Source organism: Oncorhynchus masou, chromosome 23 (genome assembly GCF_036934945.1).
Source record: "Oncorhynchus masou masou isolate Uvic2021 chromosome 23, UVic_Omas_1.1, whole genome shotgun sequence".
Classification (NCBI taxonomy): domain Eukaryota; kingdom Metazoa; phylum Chordata; class Actinopteri; order Salmoniformes; family Salmonidae; genus Oncorhynchus; species Oncorhynchus masou.
The window spans coordinates 4,156,516-4,175,550 of record NC_088234.1 but is presented as its reverse complement, the minus strand read 5'-3'; the positions used below and the strand labels follow the sequence as shown (position 1 = coordinate 4,175,550).

The following is a 19,035-nucleotide window of genomic DNA, read 5'->3' as shown; positions in this document are numbered from 1 at the left end:
AGGGGGTGAGGAGAGGAGAGGAGGGAGGAGAGGAGAGGAGGGGTGAGGAGAGGAGAGGAGGAGGAGAGGAGGAGGAGAGGGAGAGGAGGAGAGGGAGGAGAGGGGAGGGGTGAGGAGAGGGAGAGGAGGAGGAGAGGAGGAGAGGAGGGGAGGAGGAGGAGAGGAGGAGAGGGAGGGGGTGAGGAGGGAGAGGGGAGAGGGGAGGAGAGGAGGGGTGAGGGGAGAGGGGAGGGTGAGGAGAGGGGGAGGAGGGAGGAGAGGAGGAGAGGAGGGGTGAGGAGGAGAGGAGAGGAGGAGGAGGAGAGAGGAGGAGAGAGGAGGGGAGGAGGGTGAGGAGGAGGAGGAGGAGGGAGGAGAGGAGAGGGGAGGAGAGGAGGGGTGAGAGGAGGAGAGGGAGGAGAGGAGGAGAGGGAGGGAGAGGAGGAGAGGGAGAGGAGAGGGAGGAGAGGGAGGGGTGAGGAGAGGAGAGGAGGAGAGGAGGGGTGAGGAGGAGAGGAGAGGGAGAGAGGAGGAGAGAGGAGGGGTGAGGGAGGAGGGGTGAGGAGGGAGAGGAGGAGAGGAGAGGAGGGGTGAGGGAGAGGAGAGGAGAGGAGGAGAGGAGGGGTGAGGGAGGAGAGGAGGAGAGGAGAGGAGGAGGGGTGAGGGGGGAGAGGGAGGAGAGGAGAGGAGGAGGGGTGAGGAGAGGAGAGGGAGGGGGGTGAGGAGAGAGAGGAGAGGAGGGAGAGGAGGGGTGTGGGGAGGGGTGAGGAGAGGAGAGGAGGGAGGAGGGGGTGAGGGGAGGGGTGAGGAGAGGAGGGAGGAGAGGAGGGGAGGGGTGAGGAGAGGAGAGGAGGGGTGAGGGAGAGGGGAGGGAGGAGGAGAGGGGTGAGGGAGAGGAGAGGAGGAGAGGGTGAGGGGAGGGAGAGGGGAGGGAGGAGAGGAGGGGTGAGGAGGGGTGAGGAGAGGAGGAGGAGAGGGTGAGGGGTGAGGAGGGGGTGAGGAGAGGGGAGAGGAGGAGAGGAGAGGAGGAGGGGTGAGGGAGAGGAGAGGGAGGGGTGGGGAGAGGGGAGAGGAGAGGAGAGGAGGAGAGAGGGAGGGGTGAGGGAGGGGTGAGGAGAGGAGAGGAGGAGGAGAGGAGGGGTGAGGAGGGGTGAGGAGAGGGAGAGGAGGGAGAGGAGGGGTGAGGAGGGGTGAGGAGAGGGAGGGAGGAGGAGAGGGAGGAGGGGGGGAGAGGGAGGGGGGGTGGGAGAGGAGAGGAGGAGAGGGGTGAGGAGGGGAGAGGAGGAGAGGGGTGAGGAGAGGGAGAGGAGAGGAGGGGTGAGGAGAGGAGAGGAGGAGAGGGGTGGGGGAGAGGAGAGGAGAGGAGGGGTGAGGAGAGGAGAGGAGGAGGAGGGTGAGGAGAGGAGAGGAGAGGAGGAGGGGTGAGGAGAGAGGGGAGAGGAGGAGAGGAGGGGTGAGGAGAGAGGGAGGAGGAGAGGAGGGGTGAGGGAGAGGGGAGAGGAGGAGAGGGGTGAGGGGAGAGGAGAGGAGAGGAGGAGGGGTGAGGGGAGAGGGAGAGGAGGGAGAGGAGGGGGTGAGGGAGAGGGAGAGGAGGAGAGGAGGGGTGAGGAGAGGGAGAGGGGAGAGGGGTGAGGAGAGGAGAGGAGAGGAGGAGGGGTGAGGAGAGGAGGAGAGAGGAGAAGAGGGGTGAGGGAGGAGAGGGAGGAGAAGAGGGGTGAGGGAGAGGAGAGGAGAGGAGAAGAGGGGGGTGAGGAGGGGAGAGGGAGAGGAGAGGAGGACAGAGAGGAGAGGAGGGGTGAGGAGAGGGGAGGAGGACAGAGAGGGAGAGGAGGGGTGAGGAGAGGAGAGGAGGAGGAGGAGGGGGAGGAGGAGAGGAGAGGAGGACAGAGAGGAGAGGGGGGGTGAGGAGAGGAGAGGAGGGGTGAGGGAGAGGAGAGGAGGACAGAGAGGAGAGGAGAGGGTGAGGAGAGGAGAGGAGGAGAGGGGAGGGGTGAGGAGAGGAGAGGAGAGGAGGAGGGAGAGGAGGGGTGAGGAGAGGAGGAGGGAGGAGAGGGAGGGTGAGGAGAGGAGGAGGGGAGGAGGGAGAGAGGGAGTAGTGGAGAGAGGAGGAGAGGAGAGGAGAGTAGTGGAGAGAGGAGGAGAGGAGAGGAGAGGGAGTGGGAGAGGAGGAGAGGAGGACAGAGAGGGAGAGGAGGGGTGAGGAGAGGAGAGGAGGAGGGAGAGGAGAGGAGGGGGTGAGGGAGAGGAGAGGAGGAGGGAGAGGAGAAGAGGGGTGAGGAGAGGAGAGGGGAGGGAGGTGGGGTGGGGTAAGGAGAGGAGAGGAGGACAGAGAGGAGAGGAGGGGTGAGGAGAGGAGGAGGGAGAGGAGAGGAGGGGTGAGGAGAGGAGGGGTGAGGGAGAGGAGAGGGAGGAGGAGGAGGGAGAGGAGAGGAGGGGTGAGGAGAGGAGAAGGGAGAGGAGAGGGAGAGGGGGAGAGTAGTGGAGCGAGGAGGGAGAGGAGAGTAGTGGAGAGGGAGGAGAGGAGAGAGGAGTGGAGAGGAGGAGAGGAGGGAGAGAGGAGAGTAGTGGAGAGGGAGGAGGAGAGGAGAGGAGTGGAGAGAGGGAGGAGAGGGAGAGGAGTGGAGAGAGGAGGAGAGTAGTGGAGAGGAGGAGAGGAGTGGAGGGAGGAGGAGAGGAGTGGAGAGAGGAGGAGAGGAGTGGAGAGAGGAGGAGAGTAGTGGAGAGAGGAGGAGAGGAGTGGAGGAGGAGAGGAGTGGGAGAGAGGAGGAGAGGAGTGGAGAGAGGAGGAGAGTAGTGGAGAGGGGGGGAGAGGAGAGGAGTGGAGAGAGGAGGAGAGGAGAGGAGTGGAGAGAGGAGGAGAGTAGTGGAGAGAGGAGGAGAGGAGAGGAGTGGAGAGAGGAGGAGAGGAGTGGAGAGGTAGTAAACGGTTAGGATAGAGGAGAAAGCAGTAAGGTAAGGCAGTAGTATACACTGGTTAACACTCAGCCAGTCAGTCAGCTAGTTAGTTTGTTAGTTAATCAGTAGTCAGTCAGTTATCAGTCAGTTTGCTTGTTTGTTAACCAGTAGTCAGTCAGCCAGTTAGTTAGTTGGTTAGTTACTTAGTTAACCAGTAGTTAGTTAGTTAGTTCATTAGTTAGTGAACCAGTAGTTAATCAGTTGGTCAGTTAGTTAGTTGGTTAGTTAATTCATTGGTTAGTTAACCAGTAGTTAGTTAGTCAGTCTGTCAGTTAGTTAGTTAGTTAACCTGTAGTTAGTTAGTCAGTCTGTCAGTCAGTCAGTTAGTTAACATGTAGTTAGTTAGTCAGTCAGTTAGTTAGTTAGTTAGTTAGTGGTTAACCCTCACCTGAGCTCTCCAGATTGTGGGCTGTCTCTACCATCAGGTAAGTCTTTGGGGGTGTGGCCTCCCAACAGGTGTGTCTGTAGGTAGTCTTGGCTCGCTGCCTCTCCAAGTGTGTGAGAGCTGGCGTGAGCCCTCATGGCCCGCTCCTCACTGGTGGAGTGATCACACACACTGCAGCGGAGAGTGAACGCATCGCGCTCCCATTCGCTGTGCTCCGTCATGTGACCAAGGAACAGGCTCCACCCCTCCAGCTCAAACCCGCACACATGACACCTAAAGGGGAGGGGCAATGATCATTGTAGTGTGTGTGTGAGTTACCTGTAGTAGTAGTAGTTACCTGTAGTAGTAGTTACCTGTACTAGTAGTAGTCACCTGTAGTAGTAGTCACCTGTAGTAGTAGTTACCTGTAGTAGTAGTTGAAGCAGGCAGTGTGAGTTACCTGTAGTACTAGTCAACTGTAGTAGTTACCTGTAATAGTAGTCATATGTAGTAGTAGTTACCAGCAGTAGTAGTTACCTGTAGTAGTAGTTACCTGTAGTAGTAGTTGAAGCAGGCAGTGTGAGTTACCTGTAGTAGTAGTCAACTGGAGTAGTTACCTGTAATAGTAGTCATATGTAGTAGTAGTTACCTGTAGTAGTTACCTGTAGTAGTAGTCACCTGTAGTAGTAGTTACCAGCAGTAGTAGTTACCTGTAGTAGTAGTTACCTGTAGTAGTAGTCACCTGTAGTAGTAGTTACCTGTAGTAGTAGTTGAAGCAGGCGGTGTGAGTTACCTGTAGTAGTAGTTACCTGTAGTAGTAGTCACCTGTAGTAGTAGTTACCTGTAGTAGTAGTTGAAGCAGGCGGTGTGAGTTACCTGTAGTAGTAGTTACCTGTAGAAGTAGTTGAAGTAGGTGGTGTGAGTTACCTGTAGTAGTAGTTACCTGTAGTAGTAGTTGAAGCAGGCGGTGTGAGTTACCTGTAGTAGTAGTTACCTGTAGAAGTAGTTGAAGTAGGTGGTGTGAGTTACCTGTAGTAGTAGTTACCTGTAGTAGTAGTTACCTGTAGTAGTAGTTGAAGCAGGTGGTGTGAGTTACCTGTAGTAGTAGTTACCTGTAGTAGTAGTCACCTGTAGTAGTAGTCACCTGTAGTAGTAGTTACCTGTAGTAGTAGTTGAAGCCGGTGGTGTGTCTTAGAAGTGTGTGAAGCCAGGTGATGGTTGAGACTCCTCTGACACTGGGCTTGGTACGAACACACTGGACACCTATACCTACTGACTACTGGGAGAGAGGGAGGAAAGAGGGTGAGAAAAGAGAAAGAGAGAGTAGAGGGGAGAGAGAGGAGAAATAGAGAGAGAGGAGGGGTAAGACAGAGAGAGGAGGGGGTAAGACAGAGAGGGAGGAGGGGGTAAGACAGAGAGAGGAGGGTAAGACAGAGAGGAGGAGTGGAGAGGTAAGACAGAGAGGGGGAGGAGGGGTAAGAAAGAGAGGGAGGAGGGGTAAGACAGAGAGGGAGGAGGGGTAAGACAGAGAGGGAGGAGGGGTGCTATTTGACCTCTAACCCCACAGGGTGCTATTTGACCTCTAACCCCACAGGGTGCTATTTGACCTCTAACCCCACAGGGTGCTATTTGACCTCTAACCCCACAGGGTGCTATTTGACCTCTAACCCACAGGGTGCTATTTGACCTCTAACCCCACAGGGGTGTTATTTGACCTCTAACCCCACAGGGTGTTATTTGACCTCTAACCCCACAGGGTGCTATTTGACCTCTAACCCCACAGGGTGCTATTTGACCTCTAACCCCACAGGGTGTTATTTGACCTCTAACCCCACAGGGTGCTATTTGACCTCTAACCCCACAGTGTGTTATTTGACCTCTAACCCCACAGGGTGTTATTTGACCTCTAACCCCACAGGGTGTTATTTGACCTCTAACCCCACAGGGTGTTATTTGACCTCTAACCCCACAGGGTGTTATTTGACCTCTAACCCCACAGGGTGTTATTTGACCTCTAACCCCACAGGTTTTATTGTTAATGACCAGTGCCATACGGTGCCATATTACCTACATCGGGCCCACAGACAGTGTTTGCCTACCGTGCCGTGGTTTGTCTGGGGAGGGTTGAGTAAGGTCCCGCTGGTTCGGGCGGGTAGAGGGCGTGTGTGTAAACAGCTTCTCCGCCACAGGGCTGGAGAAGGATCTGTTTTCTTTCAGCTCGTTGGCTTTGCAGACTTTTTCTGAAGAGAAACAAGAGCCAAATGTTAGTTACCCAGACTGCTGTAGCATTTCACAGCTACATTTAGTTACCCAGACTTCTGTAGCATTTAGTTACCTAGACTGCTGTAGCATTTCACAGCTACATTTAGTTACCCAGACTGCTGTAGCATTTAGTTACCTAGACTTCTGTAGCATTTAGTTACCTAGACTGCTGTAGCATTTCATGCTACATTTAGTTACCTAGACTGCTGTAGCATTTCATGCTACATTTAGTTACCTAGACTGCTGTAGCATTTAGTTACCTAGACTGCTGTAGCATTTAGTTACCTAGACTGCTGTAGCATTTAGTTACCTAGACTGCTGTAGCATTTCACAGCTACATTTAGTTACCTTAGACTTCTGTAGCATTTAGTTACCTAGACTGCTGTAGCATTTAGTTACCTAGACTGCTGTAGCATTTAGTTACCTAGACTGCTGTAGCATTTAGTTACCTAGACTGCTGTAGCATTTCACAGCTACATTTAGTTACCCAGACTTCTGTAGCATTTAGTTACCTAGACTGCTGTAGCATTTCACAGCTACATTTAGTTACCCAGACTTCTGTAGCATTTAGTTACCTAGACTGCTGTAGCATTTCATGCTACATTTAGTTACCTAGACTGCTGTAGCATTTCATGCTACATTTAGTTACCTAGACTGCTGTAGCATTTAGTTACCTAGACTGCTGTAGCATTTAGTTACCTAGACTGCTGTAGCATTTAGTTACCTAGACTGCTGTAGCATTTCACAGCTACATTTAGTTACCTTAGACTTCTGTAGCATTTAGTTACCTAGACTGCTGTAGCATTTAGTTACCTAGACTGCTGTAGCATTTAGTTACCTAGACTGCTGTAGCATTTAGTTACCTAGACTGCTGTAGCATTTAGTTACCGAGACTGCTGTAGCATTTAGTTACCTAGACTGCTGTAGCATTTAGTTACCTAGACTTCTGCAGCATTTAGTTACCTCGACTGCTGTAGCATTTAGTTACCTAGACTGCTGTAGCATTTAGTTACCTAGACTGCTGTAGCATTTAGTTACCTAGACTGCTGTAGCATTTAGTTACCTAGACTGCTGTAGCATTTAGTTACCTAGACTGCTGTAGCATTTCACAGCTACATTTAGTTACCTAGACTGCTGTAGCATTTAGTTACCTAGACTGCTGTAGCATTTAGTTACCTAGACTGCTGTAGCATTTAGTTACCTAGACTGCTGTAGCATTTCACAGCTACATTTAGTTACCTAGACTGCTGTAGCATTTAGTTACCTAGACTGCTGTAGCATTTAGTTACCTCGACTGCTGTAGCATTTAGTTACCTAGACTGCTGTAGCATTTAGTTACCTAGACTGCTGTAGCATTTCACAGCTACATTTAGTTACCTAGACTGCTGTAGCATTTAGTTACCTAGACTGCTGTAGCATTTAGTTACCTATACTGCTGTAGCATTTAGTTACCTAGACTGCTGTAGCATTTCACGCTACATTTAGTTACCTAGACTGCTGTAGCATTTAGTTACCTAGACTTCTGTAGCATTTAGTTACCTAGACTGCTGTAGCATTTCACAGCTACATTTAGTTACCTAGACTGCTGTAGCATTTAGTTACCTAGACTGCTGTAGCATTTAGTTACCTAGACTGCTGTAGCATTTCATACTACATTTAGTTACCTAGACTGCTGTAGCATTTAGTTACCTAGACTGCTGTAGAATTTAGTTACCTCGACTGCTGTAGCATTTAGTTACCTAGACTGCTGTAGCATTTAGTTACCTAGACTGCTATAGCATTTAGTTACCTAGACTGCTATAGCATTTAGTTACCTAGACTGCTGTAGCATTTAGTTACCTAGACTGCTGTAGCATTTAGTTACCAAGACTGCTGTAGCATTTCATGCTACATTTAGTTACCTAGACTGCTGTATCATTTAGTTACCTCGACTGCTGTAGCATTTAGTTACCTAGACTGCTGTAGCATTTAGTTACCAAGACTGCTGTAGCATTTCATGCTACATTTAGTTACCTAGACTGCTGTAGCATTTAGTTGCCTAGACTGCTGTAGCATTTAGTTACCTAGACTGCTGTAGCATTTAGTTACCTAGACTGCTGTAGCATTTCATGCTACATTTAGTTACCCTAGACTGCTGTAGCATTTAGTTACCAAGACTGCTGTAGCATTTCATGCTACATTTAGTTACCTAGACTGCTGTAGCATTTAGTTACCTAGACTGCTGTAGCATTTAGTTACCAAGACTGCTGTAGCATTTCATGCTACATTTAGTTACCTAGACTGCTGTATCATTTAGTTACCTAGACTGCTGTAGCATTTAGTTACCGAGACTGCTGTAGCATTTAGTTACCTAGACTGCTGTAGCATTTCACAGCTACATTTAGTTACCTAGACTGCTGTAGCATTTAGTTACCTAGACTGCTGTAGCATTTAGTTACCTAGACTTCTGTAGCATTTAGTTACCTAGACTGCTGTAGCATTTCACAGCTACATTTTGTGGTATAATTTCGGACACAAATGTTTTAATGACAAACTCTGGGAAAGCAACAATAATATTGTGGTTAACATATGATATACACTGAGTGGACAAAACATTAAGAACACCTGTTCTTTCCCTGAGACTGACCAGGTGAATCCAATCAGTGTAGATGTAGGGGAGGAGACAGGTTAAAAAAATATTTTTTAAGCCTTGAGACAATTGAGACATGGATTGTGTATGTTTGCCATTCAGAGGGTGAATGGGCAAGACAAAAATATTTAAGTAACTTTGAACGGGGTATGGTCATAGGAGCCAGGTGTACCGGTTTGTGTCAAGAACTGCAATGCTGCTGGGTTTTTCACGCTCAACAGTTTCCCGTGTGTATCAAGAATGGTCCACCACCCAAAGGACATCCAGCCAACTTGGTACAATGTGGGAAGCATTGGAGTCAACATGGGCCAGCATCACTGTGGAACGCTTTCGACACCTTGTAGACTCCATAACCCGACAAATTGATGCTGTTCTGAGGACAATATTATGAAGGTGTCCTTAATGTTTTGTACATGCCAGTGTATACTGTGTGTACCTGACAGTTGGTAGAAGGTTCTAGAGTGTCGGAGAAGGCTGTAGAGTGTGGTGGTTGTGCCTGACAGTTTGTAGAAGGTTCTAGAGTGTAGCAGAATTCTTTAGAGTGTGGTGGTTGTACCTGACAGTTGGTAGAAGGTTCTAGAGTGTAGTTAGGTTCTAGAGTGTCGTAGAAGGCTGTAGAGTGTGGTGGTTGTGCCTGACAGTTGGTAGAAGGTTCTAGAGTGTAGTTAGGTTCTAGAGTGTAGTTAGAAGGTTCTAGAGTGTAGCATAATTCTTTAGAGTGTGGTGGTTGTATCTGACAGTTGGTAGAAGGTTCTAGAGTGTAGTTAGGTTCTAGAGTGTCGTAGAAGGCTGTAGAGTGTGGTGGTTGTACCTGACAGTTGGTAGAAGGTTCTAGAGTGTAGTTAGGTTCTAGAGTGTCGTAGAAGGCTGTAGAGTGTGGTGGTTGTGCCTGACAGTTGGTAGAAGGTTCTAGAGTGTAGTTAGGTTCTAGAGTGTAGTTAGAAGGTTCTAGAGTGTAGCATAATTCTTTAGAGTGTGGTGGTTGTATCTGACAGTTGGTAGAAGGTTCTAGAGTGTAGTTAGGTTCTAGAGTGTCGTAGAAGGCTGTAGAGTGTGGTGGTTGTACCTGACAGTTGGTAGAAGGTTCTAGAGTGTAGTTAGGTTCTAGAGTGTCGTAGAAGGCTGTAGAGTGTGGTGGTTGTGCCTGACAGTTGGTAGAAGGTTCTAGAGTGTAGTTAGGTTCTAGAGTGTAGTTAGAAGGTTCTAGAGTGTAGCATAATTCTTTAGAGTGTGGTGGTTGTATCTGACAGTTGGTAGAAAGTTCTAGAGCTGGGGTGTCAAACATTCGGCTCACGGGTGATTTGAATAAAAACAATTCTAATACAAAATTGCGGAGGAAATGAACTCAATATACTTTAAAATGGCTAAAACCAAATCCAAACTGTGTAGAAATTATAATGGAGCCTCACTGAAGGAAAACATAAATGCAACATGCAACAATTTCAAAGATTTTACTGAGTTATAGTTCATATTAGGAAATCAGTCAATTTAAATAAATTCATTATTGCCCAATCTATGGATTTCTCATGACTGGGAATACAGATATGCATCTGTTGGTCACAGATTCTCATAGAGTTGATCAGGCTGTTGATTGTGGCCTGTGGAATGTTGTCCCACAAACCTCCAGGAGGGTCTCTCTCCAGGAACAGGGTTGGAGTTAAAACCTACAAGAGGGTCTCTCTCCAGGAACAGGGTTGGCGTTTAAACCTACAGGAGGGTCTCTCTCCAGGAACAGGGTTGGAGTTAAATCCTCCAGGAGGTTTCATGGAATGATCTGTTACTCAGTTATGTATAGAGTCATGTCATTATGGAATGGTCTGTTACCAGAGGTTACTCAGTTATGTATAGAGTCATGTCATCATGGAATGATCTGTTACTCAGTTATGTGTAGAGTCATGTCATCATGGAATGATCTGTTACCAGAGGTTACTCAGTTATGTATAGAGTCATGTCATCATGGAATGATCTGTTACCAGAGGTTACTCAGTTATGTATAGAGTCATGTCATCATGGAAATATCTGTACCAGAGGTTACTCAGTTATGAATAGAGTCATGTCATCATGGAATGATCTGTTACCAGAGGTTACTCAGTTATGTATAGAGTCATGTCATCATGGAATGATCTGTTACCAGAGGTTACTCAGTTATGTATAGAGTCATGTCATCATGGAATGATCTGACCCCAGGAAGAGTAGCTGCTGCATGTGCGGTAGCCAATAGGCAATCCTGATTAACTAAACCTGACAGTTTGTAGAAGGTTCTAGAGTGTTGTGGGTTCCTGACAGTTGGTAGAAGGTTCTAGTGTTGGTAGAAGGTTCTAGAGTGTTGGTACCTGACAGTTGGTAGAAGGTTCTAGAATGTTGTGGGTACCTGACAGTTGGTAGAAGGTTCTAGAGTGTTGTGGGTACCTGACAGGTGGTAGAAGGTTCTAGAGTGTTGTGGGTATCTGACAGTTGGTAGAAGGTTCTAGAGTGTTGTGGGTACCTGACAGTTGGTAGAAGGTTCTAGAGTGTTGTGGGTACCTGACAGTTGGTAGAAGGTTCTAGAGTGTTGTGGGTACCTGACAGTTGGTAGAAGGTTCTAGAGTGTTGTGGGTACCTGACAGTTGGTAGAAGGTTCTAGAGTGTTGTGGGTACCTGACAGTTGGTAGAAGGTTCTAGAGTGTTGTGGGTACCTGACAGTTGGTGGAAGGTTCTAGAGTGTTGTGGGTACCTGACAGTTGGTAGAAGGTTCTAGAGTGTTGTGGGTACCTGACAGTTGGTGAAAGGTTCTAGAGTGTTGTGGGTACCTGACAGTTGGTGAAAGGTTCTAGAGTGTTGTGGGTACCTGACAGTTGGTAGAAGGTTCTAGAGTGTTGTGGGTATCTGACAGTTGGTAGAAGGTTCTAGAGTGTTGTGGGTACCTGTAACGGCGTTCTTCGTTTGTCGCAAGAAAGTCGGACCGAAATGCAGCGTGTTGGTTACTCATGTTTTTTAATGAAAACAAAATGACGATTACATAAAATAACTGATACAAATACAAAAACAACAAAACGGAACGTGTAACCTAAATACAGCCTATCTGGTGAAACTACACAGAGACAGGAACAATCACCCACGAAATACAAAGTGAAACCCAGGCTACTAAATACGGTTCCCAATCAGAGACAACGAGAATCACCTGACTCTGATTGAGAACCGCCTCAGGCAGCCAAACCTATGCAACACCCCTATTCAGCCGCAAACCCCAATATGAAATACAACGTAAACCCATGTCACACCATGGCCTGACCAACAAATAAACTAAAACACAAAAATACTAAGACCAAGGCGTGACAGAACCCCGCCCCTAAGGTGCGGACTCCGGACGCACCTCAAAACCATAGGGAGGGTCCGGGTGGGCGTCTGTCCATGGTGGCGGTTCCAGCTCGGGACGTGGACCCCACTCCATAAATGTCATAGTTCCTCCCCTTCGCGTCCTGGGATGATCCACCCTCGCCGCTGACCATGGCCTAATAGTCCTCACCCAGAACCCCACTGAACTGAGGAGCAGCTTGTGACTGAGGGGCAGCTCGGGACTGAGGCAGCTCGGGACCGAGGGGAAGCTCGGGACCGAGGGCAGCTCGGGACCGAGGGGCAGCTCGGGACCGAGGGGCAGCTTGGGACCGAGGGGCAGCTCGGAACTGAGCGGCAGCTCAGCACTGAGAGGAAGCCCAGTACTGAGAGGAAGCCCAGTACTGAGAGGAAGCCCAGTACTGAGATGAAGCCCAGCCAGGCAGTTGAATCCGGCAGATCCTGGCTGACTGGCGGATCTGGAAGAGTCTGGTTGACTGGCAGATCTGGAAGAGTCTGGTTGACTGGCAGATCTGGAAGAGTCTGGCTGAATAGCAGATCTGGAAGAGTCTGGTTGACTGGCAGAGTCTGGCTGACTGGCAGATCTGGAAGAGTCTGGCTGACTGGCAGATCTGGAAGAGTCTGGCTGACTGGCAGATCTGGAAGAGTCTGGCTGACTGGCAGATCTGGAAGAGTCTGGCTGACTGGCAGATCTGGAAGAGTCTGGCAGACTGACAGATCTGGAAGAGTCTGGCAGACTGACAGATCTGGAAGAGTCTGGCTGACTGGCAGATCTGGAAGAGTCTGGCTGACTGGCAGATCTGGAAGAGTCTGGCTGACTGGCAGATCCTTGCAGACTGGCAGCTCCTTGCAGACTGGCAGCTCCATGCAGACTGGCAGTTCTAGCTGCTCCATGCAGACTGGCAGCTCTGGCTGCTCCATGCAGACTGGCAGCTCCTTGCAGACTGGTAGCTCCTTGCAGCCTGGCAGCTCCTTGCAGACTGGCAGCTCCATGCAGACTGGCAGCTCCTTGCAGACTGGCAGCTCCATGCAGACTGGCAGCTCCATGCAGACTGGTATCTCTGGCTGCTCCAAGCAGACTGACAGCTCTGGCTGCTCCATGCAGACTGGCAGCTCTGGCTGCTCCATGCAGACTGGCAGCTCTGGCTGCTCCATGCAGACTGGCAGCTCTAGCAGCTCCATGCAGACTGGCAGCTCAGGCTGCTCCGAACAGGCAGGAGGCTCCGACAGCGCAGGAGAGAAAGGCTCCGACAGCTCTGAATAGGCGGGAGACTCCGACAGCGCAGGAGAGGGAGAAAGCGCTGGCTGCGCTGAAAAGGCGGCGCACTGAAGGCCTGGTGTGTGGTACTGGAACTGGTGGTACTGGATCGAGGACACGCACAGCAAGCCTGGTGCAGGGGAGCTGCCACCGGAGGACTGGTGTGTGAAGGTGGCACAGGATGGACTGGACCGTGAAGGTGTACTGGAGAGCCTGAGAGCAGGACTGACACAGGACGTACAAGGCTAGGTAGGTACACAGGAGGCCTAGTGCGTGAGGCTGGCACATTTTTCACCAGCTGACTAACACGCACCTCAGGACTAGTATGGAGCGCTGACCCAGGTGCCATTAAATCCCCGACACGCTCCGTCGGACGAATCTTGTACCTAAAGCACCAAACTAGCAACTCCCTCATTACTCTCTCCTCCAATTTCCCCATTAACTCCTTCACAGTCTCTGTTTCGCTCACCTCCAACACGGTTCTGGTCTCCTCCTTGGCTCCTCACGATAAACAGGGAGAGTTGGCTCAGGTCTGTCTCCTGACTCAGCCACTCTCCCTCTGAGCCTCCCCCCCCAAGAAATACAAAGTGAAATCCAGGCTACCTAAATACGGTTCCCAATCAGAGACAACGAGAATCACCTGACTCTGATTGAGAACCGCCTCAGGCAGCCAAACCTATGCAACACCCCTATTTAGCCGCAAACCCCAATACGAAATACAACATAAACCCATGTCACACCATGGCCTGACCAACAAATAAACTATAACACAAAAATACTAAGACCAAGGCGTGACAGTACCTGACAGTTGGTAGAAGGTTCTAGAGAGTTGTTGGTACCTGACAGTTGGTAGAAGGTTCTAGAGTGTTGGTAGAATGTTCTAGAATGTTGTGGGTACCTGACAGTTGGTAGAAGGTTCTAGAATGTTGTGGGTATCTGACAGTTGGTGGAAGGTTCTAGAGAGTTGTGGGTACCTGACAGTTGGTGAAAGGCTCTAGAGTGTTGTGGGTATCTGACAGTTGGTGTAAGGCTCTAGAGAGTTGTGGGTACCTGACAGTTGGTAGAAGGTTCTAGAATGTTGTGGGTATCTGACAGTTGGTGTAAGGCTCTAGAGTGTTGTGGGTACCTGACAGTTGGTAGAAGGTTCTAGAGTGTTGTGGGTACCTGACAGTTGGTGTAAGGCTCTAGAGAGTTGTGGGTACCTGACAGTTGGTGAAAGGCTCTAGAGTGTTGTGGGTACCTGACAGTTGGTGAAAGGCTCTAGAGTGTTGTGGGTACCTGACAGTTGGTGAAAGGCTCTAGAGTGTTGTGAGTATCTGACAGTTGGTAGAAGGTTCTAGAGTGTTGTGGGTACCTGACAGTTGGTAGAAGGTTCTAGAGTGTTGTGGGTACCTGACAGTTGGTGAAAGGCTCTAGAGTGTTGTGGGTACCTGACAGTTGGTAGAAGGTTCTAGAGTGTTGTGGGTACCTGACAGTTGGTGAAAGGCTCTAGAGTGTTGTGGGTACCTGACAGTTGGTAGAAGGTTCTAGAGTGTTGTGGGTATCTGACAGTTGGTAGAAGGTTCTAGAGTGTTGTGGGTACCTGACAGTTGGTGAAAGGCTCTAGAGTGTTGTGGGTACCTGACAGTTGGTAGAAGGTTCTAGAGTGTTGTGGGTATCTGACAGTTGGTAGAAGGTTCTAGAGTGTTGTGGGTATCTGACAGTTGGTGAAAGGCTCTAGAGTGTTGTGGGTACCTGACAGTTGGTGAAAGGCTCTAGAGTGTTGTGGGTATCTGACAGTTGGTAGAAGGTTCTAGAGTGTTGTGGGTACCTGACAGTTGGTGAAAGGCTCTAGAGTGTTGTGGGTATCTGACAGTTGGTAGAAGGTTCTAGAGTGTTGTGGGTACCTGACAGTTGGTGAAAGGCTCTAGAGTGTTGTGGGTATCTGACAGTTGGTAGAAGGTTCTAGAGTGTTGTGGGTACCTGACAGTTGGTGAAAGGTTCTAGAGTGTTGTGGGTACCTGACAGTTGGTAGAAGGTTCTAGAGTGTTGTGGGTACCTGACAGTTGGTGAAAGGCTCTAGAGTGTTGTGGGTACCTGACAGTTGGTGGAAGGTTCTAGAGTGTTGTGGGTACCTGACAGTTGGTGAAAGGCTCTAGAGTGTTGTGGGTACCTGACAGTTGGTGGAAGGTTCTAGAGTGTTGTGGGTATCTGACAGTTGGTGAAAGGCTCTAGAGTGTTGTGGGTATCTGACAGTTGGTAGAAGGTTCTAGAGTGTTGTGGGTATCTGACAGTTGGTGAAAGGCTCTAGAGTGTTGTGGGTATCTGACAGTTGGTAGAAGGTTCTAGAGTGTTGTGGGTATCTGACAGTTGGTAGAAGGTTCTAGAGTGTTGTGGGTATCTGACAGTTGGTAGAAGGTTCTAGAGTGTTGTGGGTATCTGACAGTTGGTGAAAGGCTCTAGAGTGTTGTGGGTACCTGACAGTTGGTGGAAGGTTCTAGAGTGTTGTGGGTATCTGACAGTTGGTGAAAGGCTCTAGAGTGTTGTGGGTACCTGACAGTTGGTGAAAGGCTCTAGAGTGTTGTGGGTATCTGACAGTTGGTAGAAGGTTCTAGAGTGTTGTGGGTACCTGACAGTTGGTGAAAGGCTCTAGAGTGTTGTGGGTATCTGACAGTTGGTAGAAGGTTCTAGAGTGTTGTGGGTACCTGACAGTTGGTGAAAGGCTCTAGAGTGTTGTGGGTATCTGACAGTTGGTAGAAGGTTCTAGAGTGTTGTGGGTACCTGACAGTTGGTGAAAGGTTCTAGAGTGTTGTGGGTACCTGACAGTTGGTAGAAGGTTCTAGAGTGTTGTGGGTACCTGACAGTTGGTGAAAGGTTCTAGAGTGTTGTGGGTACCTGACAGTTGGTGAAAGGCTCTAGAGTGTTGTGGGTACCTGACAGTTGGTAGAAGGTTCTAGAGTGTTGTGGGTACCTGACAGTTGGTGAAAGGCTCTAGAGTGTTGTGGGTACCTGACAGTTGGTAGAAGATTCTAGAGTGTTGTGGGTATCTGACAGTTGGTAGAAGGTTCTAGAGTGTTGTGGGTACCTGACAGTTGGTGAAAGGCTCTAGAGTGTTGTGGGTACCTGACAGTTGGTAGAAGGTTCTAGAGTGTTGTGGGTATCTGACAGTTGGTAGAAGGTTCTAGAGTGTTGTGGGTATCTGACAGTTGGTGAAAGGCTCTAGAGTGTTGTGGGTACCTGACAGTTGGTGAAAGGCTCTAGAGTGTTGTGGGTATCTGACAGTTGGTAGAAGGTTCTAGAGTGTTGTGGGTACCTGACAGTTGGTGAAAGGCTCTAGAGTGTTGTGGGTATCTGACAGTTGGTAGAAGGTTCTAGAGTGTTGTGGGTACCTGACAGTTGGTGAAAGGCTCTAGAGTGTTGTGGGTATCTGACAGTTGGTAGAAGGTTCTAGAGTGTTGTGGGTACCTGACAGTTGGTGAAAGGTTCTAGAGTGTTGTGGGTACCTGACAGTTGGTAGAAGGTTCTAGAGTGTTGTGGGTACCTGACAGTTGGTGAAAGGCTCTAGAGTGTTGTGGGTACCTGACAGTTGGTGGAAGGTTCTAGAGTGTTGTGGGTACCTGACAGTTGGTGAAAGGCTCTAGAGTGTTGTGGGTACCTGACAGTTGGTGGAAGGTTCTAGAGTGTTGTGGGTATCTGACAGTTGGTGAAAGGCTCTAGAGTGTTGTGGGTATCTGACAGTTGGTAGAAGGTTCTAGAGTGTTGTGGGTATCTGACAGTTGGTGAAAGGCTCTAGAGTGTTGTGGGTATCTGACAGTTGGTAGAAGGTTCTAGAGTGTTGTGGGTATCTGACAGTTGGTAGAAGGTTCTAGAGTGTTGTGGGTATCTGACAGTTGGTAGAAGGTTCTAGAGTGTTGTGGGTATCTGACAGTTGGTGAAAGGCTCTAGAGTGTTGTGGGTACCTGACAGTTGGTGGAAGGTTCTAGAGTGTTGTGGGTATCTGACAGTTGGTGAAAGGCTCTAGAGTGTTGTGGGTACCTGACAGTTGGTGAAAGGCTCTAGAGTGTTGTGGGTATCTGACAGTTGGTAGAAGGTTCTAGAGTGTTGTGGGTACCTGACAGTTGGTGAAAGGCTCTAGAGTGTTGTGGGTATCTGACAGTTGGTAGAAGGTTCTAGAGTGTTGTGGGTACCTGACAGTTGGTGAAAGGCTCTAGAGTGTTGTGGGTATCTGACAGTTGGTAGAAGGTTCTAGAGTGTTGTGGGTACCTGACAGTTGGTGAAAGGTTCTAGAGTGTTGTGGGTACCTGACAGTTGGTAGAAGGTTCTAGAGTGTTGTGGGTACCTGACAGTTGGTGAAAGGCTCTAGAGTGTTGTGGGTACCTGACAGTTGGTGGAAGGTTCTAGAGTGTTGTGGGTACCTGACAGTTGGTGAAAGGCTCTAGAGTGTTGTGGGTACCTGACAGTTGGTGGAAGGTTCTAGAGTGTTGTGGGTATCTGACAGTTGGTGAAAGGCTCTAGAGTGTTGTGGGTATCTGACAGTTGGTAGAAGGTTCTAGAGTGTTGTGGGTATCTGACAGTTGGTGAAAGGTTCTAGAGTGTTGTGGGTACCTGACAGTTGGTGAAAGGTTCTAGAGTGTTGTGGGTACCTGACAGTTGGTGAAAGGTTCTAGAGTGTTGTGGGTACCTGACAGTTGGTGGAAGGCTCTAGAGTGTTGTGGGTACCTGACAGTTGGTGGAAGGTTCTAGAGTGTTGTGGGTATCTGACAGTTGGTGAAAGGTTCTAGAGTGTTGTGGGTATCTGACAGTTGGTGAAAGGCTCTAGAGTGTTGTGGGTACCTGACAGTTGGTGGAAGGTTCTAGAGTGTTGTGGGTATCTGACAGTTGGTGAAAGGCTCTAGAGTGTTGTGGGTATCTGACAGTTGGTAGAAGGTTCTAGAGTGTTGTGGGTATCTGACAGTTGGTGAAAGGTTCTAGAGTGTTGTGGGTACCTGACAGTTGGTGAAAGGTTCTAGAGTGTTGTGGGTACCTGACAGTTGGTGAAAGGTTCTAGAGTGTTGTGGGTACCTGACAGTTGGTGAAAGGTTCTAGAATGTTGTGGGTATCTGACAGTTGGTGAAAGGTTCTAGAATGCTGTGGGTATCTGACAGTTGGTGAAAGGCTCTAGAATGTTGTGGGTACCTGACAGTTGGTAAAGGAGAGCAGAGGCCATTTTGACTGAGATGTCCTGGGAGAAGAGATCTCTCTGGAACAGATCCTGGTCTTCTTTAGGGAGGAGAGGTGGAGGGGTGTCTTCTCACCCCTCCCGGACTCCGCTCGCTCCCCTGGGGGCAGGATAGGGTCAGGAGTCACGCTGGGGGTCAGGGGGTCAATCTCCATAGGCTCCTCCTCCTCTTTCACCTTTAAACCCTGGACCACCACTTCCTGCTTCTCTGTGATTGGTGGAAGAGGGAGGAGGAGCAAGCATAAGGGACAGGGAGTCTATGTGTGTTATACAGTATGTGGACACCTGCTCGTCCAACATCTCATTCCAAAATCATGGGCATTAATATGGAGTTGCTGCTATAACAGCCTCCACTCTTCTGGGAAGGCTTTCCACTAGATGATGGAACATTGCTACTATAACAGTCTCCACTCTTCTGGGAAGGCTTTCCACTAGATGATGGAACATTGCTGCTATAACAGCCTCCACTCTTCTGGGAAGGCTTTCCAATAGATGATGGAACATTGCTGCTATAACAGCCTCCACTCTTCTGGGAAGGCTTTCCACTAGATGTTGGAACATTGCTGCTATAACAGCCTCCACTCTTCTGGGAAGGCTTTCCACTAGATGTTGAAACATTGCTGCTATAACAGCCTCCACTCTTCTGGGAAGGCTTTCCACTAGATGTTGGAACATTGCTGCTATAACAGCCTCCACTCTTCTGGGAAGGCTTTCCACTAGATGTTGGAACATTGCTGCTATAACAGCCTCCACTCTTCTGGGAAGGCTTTCCACTAGATGTTGGAACATTGCTGCTATAACAGCCTCCACTCTTCTGGGAAGGCTTTCCACTAGATGTTGGAACATTGCTGCGGGGACTTGCTTCCATTCAGCCACAAGAGCATTAGTGAGGTCGGGAACACTGATGTTGGGCGATTAGGTCTGGCTCGCAGTCGGCGTTCCAACTCATCCCAAAGGTGTTCGATGGGGTTGAGGTCAGGGCTCTGTGCAGGCCAGTCAAGTTCTTCCACATGGATCTTGACAAATCATTTTTGTATGGACCTCGCTTTGTGCATGGG

General features: G+C 49.3%; 1 protein-coding gene and 1 pseudogene across 1 annotated transcript in view; both read right to left on the bottom strand.

Annotated features, from left to right (window-relative positions):
* Nucleotides 1-19,035, bottom strand: part of LOC135510193 (GRB2-associated-binding protein 1-like) — a 378,827-nt gene that overhangs the window by 289,371 nt on the left and 70,421 nt on the right. The gene's annotated exons all lie outside the window — the stretch shown is intronic.
* The window catches only part of LOC135510189 (zinc finger protein 827-like), a 50,794-nt pseudogene that overhangs the window by 5,450 nt on the left and 26,309 nt on the right, over nt 1-19,035 (bottom strand).